The sequence below is a fragment of the Misgurnus anguillicaudatus genome, chromosome 6 (assembly GCF_027580225.2).
Source record: "Misgurnus anguillicaudatus chromosome 6, ASM2758022v2, whole genome shotgun sequence".
Taxonomy (NCBI): Eukaryota; Metazoa; Chordata; class Actinopteri; order Cypriniformes; family Cobitidae; genus Misgurnus; species Misgurnus anguillicaudatus.
This window is the reverse complement of record NC_073342.2, coordinates 19,674,450-19,682,309: the sequence shown is the minus strand read 5'-3', so window position 1 is coordinate 19,682,309 and position 7,860 is coordinate 19,674,450.

Here is a 7,860-nt window from a genome sequence, read left to right as displayed (position 1 = left end):
TAGCTTTAAGTTTTTCTGTGATTTTTTGTTTATTCTAATAAAACCCATGGTTTGTCTTTTTGCCAAATTATTTTGTCCAATAAATAAATGTTTTGTCTGTTTGTACCATACACCTCACATATTAATGGTTTACTCTAACCTGAGGGGGCATTAAAAGTATAAATATTAGTGATGCATAACGATTAATCACGATTAATCTATAGCAGAATAAAAGTTTTTGTTTACATCATATATGTGTGTTTGAACTGTGTATAATACCTTTGTATAGATAAATGCACACACATGCATGTATATATTTAAGAAATGTTTACATGCGTATATACATTTGTATATTGATGTATAATTTATATTATATATAAATATAAATACTTGATATATAAATATATATATTTCTTAAAATTATACATGCATGTGTGCATATTTATATATACATAATTATTATGCACAGTACACACAAATATATGATGTACACAAAAACATTTATTCTGCTATAGATTAATAGTGATTTATTGTTATACATCCCTATTAAATATTATACAAAATTTCTTTCTAGACATCACTTTTGGGCACTACTCACTTTTGGGTCACTACCCTGCACTGTCAGAATAAATCGCCAGACTGTCACTGGGGCAGTACCCTTTAAAAAGGCCATAATATGTACCATTTAAGTACACATTGAGTACCAACGTGTACCTTTGAGGTACTAATATGCACTCTTTGGTATCACTATGTACTCCTGAGGTAATTATGTGACCTCTTTAGGTGCAAATGTGTATTTTTGAAAGGGTATCGCCCCAGAGACAGCTAGGGACCATTTTTTTCTGACAGTGACCCAGAAGTATAAAGATATATAAGTCACTGTTGCACTTGCTTTTTAAAGGTTATGGGTGGATACTTGTGATAGAGAAAGGAACTTACTCATGTGTCGTCTCCTTGCCCAAAGCAAGGGAGGACAGCTGAGGCAATGGAGCTACTGTGAATGCAAAAGAGGGAGAATTAATGTCAAGGCAAATGACAAACAACATCAAACAAATCTAAAACACTCTCTCCTATAGTAAATAACAACAGACTTGAAATTGTGAATTTTCTAGTGTCTATTTCAAGCAAAGGAAACAATGGTGTTGTGTGAAGAGAATTACACTTATCACACACAATACAGCATCTATCCAATAGTCTCTTCTAGACTTTTGTGGTATCCGTGTCATTGAGAGGGAGTTTAACAAAGCAGTTCACAGTTTACTTGGAGATTAAACGGCTTGTTTCCGAGGTGTTTCGAGTACAGAGCTCTAGTGGATTGCGTGTGCCTCTGCTCGTACATTTTTCCAGGGTGAAGAATGTGAAATGGTACAGTACACAATAGCAGGAAGCTGAAGCAGTCGATGGGCTACGCAGAACATGCAGAGAGTGAGGCAAGAGAGCCAATGGCCAATAACAAGGCCTGTAAAATATGTCAAACACTCTCTCTCATTCTGTTAAGCAAACATCAGGTACAAGAGTAACACAATGCTGTACTGGAATACAGCTTATCTGGAACTGAATTGTTTTTTAGATTACATACATTTAAGATATGAAAAGTATGAAGTCAATATTATTGTAATGGTTAAAATATTTGCAGATAAACCTACATAAAGTTTAGGGCTGTTACACGATTAATCGCATACAAAATAAAAGTTTGTGTTTGCATAACGTAAGTCCATATAAACAATGAAACAGTCACGTGATTGGTTTTAATGCAAAAGCAATAATGTTGGAACACTTTTTGTTATTTTCAACTTTATATTTAAATTGCAAATTTTAAGAAACTTTAAAATAATGTTTATCTAAACTAAACTTATTAGACGAACGCATTTTTGCACTAAATTTTACCTCATATGTGAGCATGATTCCGTGCCCCCGTGAACTTTGGCGAACTCTGACGTTGAAATCTAATATAACGTTGAGCCTGTCACATTTAAACCATACATTTTCTACACAGCGGAGGTTAACTGCATATTACCGTACTGTGGTTTCGAAATGCTGTGAGCGTTTCTAACAACGTGTTAATTCTTCGGATTGCAAAATGCAGCAGCAAGAAGCGCGCGACCGTGGTCAGATGTTGATGATGACGTCTGCGACTGCGCAGCGCTGTTGCGCCTGCAGCGCCTTCCTCATGAATTAAGTGAGAAACAACACGATCAAAACCCTATCAAAACTGACGCACAGAACTGATAATGTTGTGCATATTAAACAGATAAGACAAGTAACAGATTAATGGACGTTTCTTTCATTTGGAGGTAACATGCTAAATCCATTTGGCTCAAAAAAAAAAAATTTCACTTTGAATGTATGACGCCTCTGCTTTGAGCCATTTTTTAATCTACTTTATACCAATTAGTCATAAGGTCTTTGAAGTACACTTTTGGAAAAAATTGTAAAAACAAAAATGGTCCCAAGCTGTCACTAAGGCATCTGTACAATTCAGGTACAGATGGTACCAATATATACCTTTGAGGTACTAATATGACCCTTTTAGGTGCAAATGTATTTACTGAAAGAGTATCACCGCAATGACAGCTTCAGCACTGTAAAAAAGATTTGTTGGTTCAACTTTAAAAAAGTAGCCTAAATGCTGCGTTCACACCAGCCGCGGTAGAGGCGTTAAGCACGAGTGCGAATAAGGCGTTTAGCACGGCGCACTAGACGCGATTCCGCATCATTTGCGAATGGCGCAAATTGAGCGCTGCCGCGACAAATGCGCGAGTTGAAAATTTGTAACTTTGGCCAATCAGGAGCTTGCTCTAGTAGTGACGTGATTACAGAAAGCGAGCGGAGTGGCAGAAGCCCCTCCCATGATGCAAATTTCCGCGTGAATGTCTCAATGACTAGGCTTTTACGCACGAATGAAGCGAGCAAACTCATGCTGCATTCACACCAGCCGCGGTAGAGGCGTCAAGCGAGAGTGATTTTAATGTTAAGTCAATGTGAAGATGCGCTGACGCGCGTCTGGAGGTTTTTCTGCATTTTGCGTTTCATGCGAATATGCGTCTGACGTCCGAGTTTAAAAATTTGAACTTTCGCGCGCATTAACCAATCAGGAGCCTGCTTGCTGCTGTGGCGGCAGCCCCGCCCGCAGTCACTCATTCAACATGGAGGAACGCTTGATATTGTCCGTGACCAGTTACCCGGAGCTATACGACAAAGTTCTTATTTCTAAAGAGACAGGAATTAAAAAGCACCTCGCTTGGAAGAGTATCAGTGAAGACATTGGGCAACCTGGTAAGTTGTAAATGCAGATTTCACTTTTGAGTCACGTGATGTTTATCGACCCGCGGCATTCCCACTGTTTTTTAAACTATTTTCCCCCTGTAGTGGTGACCAAATACAAACCAGTAACTCTCTTGATGAATGCACAAACAACATCAGCCATCTTGCAAACAGACAACCGCATAGCACTTGCCCCTCCCACAAGAAGCGAATTTCGCCTCTGACACATGTCAAATGCTTGCTTTTTCCACACGTCTACTTTGCTTTAGACGCGCGAATGCATTCAAAATGTTCAAGCGGTAAACTAGATTCGGTACACCCAAATTTGACGCCTCAAACGCGGCTGGTGTGAACCCATGGTAAGTTACCTTGTTGTCTTGAATTTTGAGTTCATTCAACTTAAAAATGTTAGTTGACTCCATTAGTTGTATTAACAAAATGTTAAGGCAATCAGGTAATTAAACCAACTTTTTTTTACAGTGGGACCATTTTTTTCTGACATTGTAAGATGTGTGATGCCCGTTCCCCTCAAGTTTAAATAGTCAGGGGCCCTAATAGAAAAACTACATGTTTGACAAAATTCTTTCTTTTCTTCATTTTGAACAGTATTATTCATCATCATGTTATTCATTTACATGTATGCATCTGGCAGACACACTATTTAAAGCCACTTACAGTGCATTCAAACTATACATTTTATTAGCATGTGTTCAAACCCATAATGAATCAAAACCCATAATGCTCTACCAATTGAGCTGAGAAAGATAAATGTTTTGCCTTAATGTAGTTGTGTTTTGATGACACATTACTCCAGCTATGTTACTTTCTGAAACACTGTTTCCTTAGTTGTAAAAACATAATGATAGCATATTGAATGTATTATTTGCCAATTAAAATTGATGTGAAGTGAACCCAAGTCCCAAAACATCTCGCCAATGCCAAAATATAACAAAGAAAGTGATCACATTTGAATCCTTTGTTCGTAAGCATTGCATTCTTACCCAAAATAAACAGTCATCATTGCCAAAGAAAAATACTTTTTAGTCTCCAATAGCTCATCTTAAATGTCTTTGTAGACTCTGGATAACATATTTCTCTTGCTATCTCTCTTCAGTTGGGTGGAGCCTCTCCACATTCTGCTGTCAGGTCAACAGAAGAAAAAGACATAAACAGACATATAAAGAAATAGAGATAGTAAGGACGTCTAACAATGGCCTACAATGGGTGTGGAGATCTCACTTTAATAGCAGACTTGACACACACAAAAAGGCCGGACAGATGGAATGCAAAAGAAAGACAAAAGCACAAAAGACTGCCAAAAGCCGACCTCAGGTATGACTGAAAGCGTATTGGGTTCTGCCAGGCATTTTCTTTATATGAATACCCAGAGTTGGTATGAGCATGCCCAAAAAACAAAACTCTTCAGATCAGAAAAAAACTCTTCAGATCAGAAGCATTACAGCTCAATACAGGTATGGGCCAAAAATAAGGTGATAATAAATCCATAGACAAGCAAGCATCAGATGTTTATGGTAAAGTGTGACAGATGTCGTATGGCAGGTTTTATGGCAGAGTAAATATTTGTGACTGAACTTGTATATCAGAATGTAAACAGACTAGTCCTTTATGGAAGCATGAGCTCTGGCATCTGCTACTGTTAAGGGTCCAACTCTCTCCTTCACTCCTCTCATTTTAGGAGGAATGTTGTTGATGAACCTTATCAGTCAATAAGACACCTCACATTTATCCTCCACCCTAACAGATAACAAACATCTGTACAGCGCAATTTGTTTTTTATTAATCTCATTAAACAAATATGACCACTGGTTTTGTGCACGCAAAAAAATACCCAATTTAATCAGGTTATTACATTAAGTTATTTCAACACAAATCCTACGGTTAGATCGAAATCGGCCACTGCTTTTTACAGTATGATGGTCACCATGTTAATAATAATTTTGTAGCCACACCCACATTCGAATCTGATATGTTTATATGACTTTTGTTCCAGGACCAGCATGAATGGTAACATATGAGTATGTCTTCATTTGTAAATCACAATTATGTTTTGTTTATTCTATATTTGTGAAATAGACATAAGGAAGCTAATCAATTTTAAAGAGTAACACGTTTTTATGAGCACTGATAAGGGGTGGTGCAAATTATTATGGAATGTGATCTAGCGCCCCCTGCAGGATCTCATCAATAAGTAGCTGTTGAAGCAAATGGACATGGAGGAAACAGGTGATGGTGATCCCATTAACAGATGTCTATTTTAGTGTAGGCTACACAAATCCATCAACAAAACACATGCGGTTAATGAGCTGTGAACCTAAATAAATATTTTAGGAAAAAGATTTTCTATGAAAAACCATCATACATCTATCTATCCATTTTATAATGTGATTTTTGTGTAGCAGCATGTATCATGCGCAGATTGAATGGAAAAATTTAGTTGATAATATCCAGGAACATTTTGCAGCTAAAGGCCACATAAACATGACCAGGATGAGAAGGGGTCTTTCAAAACAAGAGCTCAAGTATCAAGGCTACATTTAAAGTCCCCATGAAATCAGAATAATTTCAGAAGTTTTTTGGCTTTTAGTATGAATATCTAAGCCTTATGCTGCATTTACACCTGCCGCGTTTCAGTTAACAAAATCGCGTCCACCGCGCCTAGTTTGCCCCTTGAACAGTTTGAATGCATTTTGCGCGTCTAGAGCGAAGTAGACGCGCGGAAAAAGCAAGCATTTGACGCGCCTCAGAGGCAAAATCCGCTTCTTGTGGGAGGGGCAAGTGCTATGCGGTTGTCTGTTTGCAAGATGGTTGATGTTGTGTATTTATCAAGAGAGTTACCGGTTTGTATTTAGTCACCTTACTATAGGGGAAAAAATGGCGCGGGTCGATAAACGTCATGTGACTCAAAAGTGAAATGTGTATTTACAACTTACCAGGTTGCCCAATGTCCTCACTCTTTCAAGCGAAGTCCTTTTAATTCCTGTCTCTATAGAAATAAGAACATGTGTCGTATAGCTCCGGGTGACTGCTCACGGACAATATCAAGCGTTCCTTCATGTTGAATGAGTGACTCTGGACGGGGCTGCCGCCACTGCAGCAAGCAGGCTCCGGATTTGTTAACGCGGCACGAATTTCCGACAAAGTTCAACTTTTTCAACTCGGGCGTCAGCTGCAAATTCGCGTCAAACTCAAAATGCACAAAAAGCACCATTCGCGCATACCGCACTAGACGCTCAATTCGCGCAAACTATACGCGCAAATAAGGCGGCTTTGCGTCTACCGCACCTGCTTCAAATGCCACATCTTTTAACTGTATACATTCTGGGAACTATATTCTCAGAAGGCAAAGCACTGCTACTTGGGCGGAGTGATTTGCTCGAAGCATCTGAGAAGTACCGTGGTGAGGAGCAGATTGTTTGCGCAAGTGTTGCGATAATCACTCCGCCAAAGTAGCAGTGCGTCGCCTTCCTAGTATGTATACGGTTAAAAGATGGCTGTGTCTCATATGACCTTGTTATTTGTACACACTGAGACTATACAAATCACAACATATAAATAGAAAATGTTGGCATTATTTTGTCACTTATTGGGAGCAGTATGCTAGCTGGAGCCATTCACTTCCAGTCTTTGTGCTAAGCTAGGCTAGCGGCAGTGAGTGCGTCAGACAGAGTTACAGGACGCATGGAGATGAAAAGGGTATGTATGGACTTATCTAACTCTGGGGGATACGGTGAATAAGCTAAAGTCCCAAAAAGTCGGCGTGTTCCTTTAAGCTAACAACAAACTAAATATTCAGGGGGTCCTTAAACTACAGAAAAACAGTCCTAACCTTTATCTCCATACCGCAATCCCAGATGACCAAAGAGTATTTTTGGAATCGTATAGCAACAGAGGTCTAGTCCAACTTCCATGTTTTGATATACTGTTCTCAAAAAAAGCTATCTACCAGATCCTCAAGTGGTTGGATCACCTGTTTTGACTTTTCTCGTGTGGGGTCTGAATGTGCTTTCTGCTTTGTGGTAATTCCTTCAGGCAGCATAAACACTTACATCTGTGTTTTATAACCCCGGGGAGCAACTAATCAACAGATCATCTGTATTGCACCATTAACGCTTGTGGGGAAAACAAGCTGTAGGGAGTCGGCATAACTGTGTGTGCACGCTCTGTGTTTGGCATTCCTGCGCGAGGGTGACACCGAAGGAAAGAATTCCCTCCTGGAAAACCCCACCCTCCTGTGGCGTGAGGTGAATGGAGGTGAAGTAGCCGAGCTCTTCGTGCTACCGTGGACTGTTGTTACGGTGGGGGGAAATAACGTCATACACTGTAGCACAATGGCGACTCAAATAAACCGGGCTTCCTTGAATTGTGCGCAGTTTCCACTAAGACAACACGATGTGGGTTAATTTTCCCCAAAAGTGCAAGACTAAATTTGAATTGTTAATCGTTTCAAATGGTCAAGATATTAGCATTAGCGTAAGAGCGGCCCCTTGAGACTCTTAACTCATTCCCCGCCAGCCATTTTTTGAAAAGTTGCCAGATAGCATTTTTTTCAGGTTTCACAAAACGTCTTCCAGAAAAATGTTTTTCTAAAAAATATAA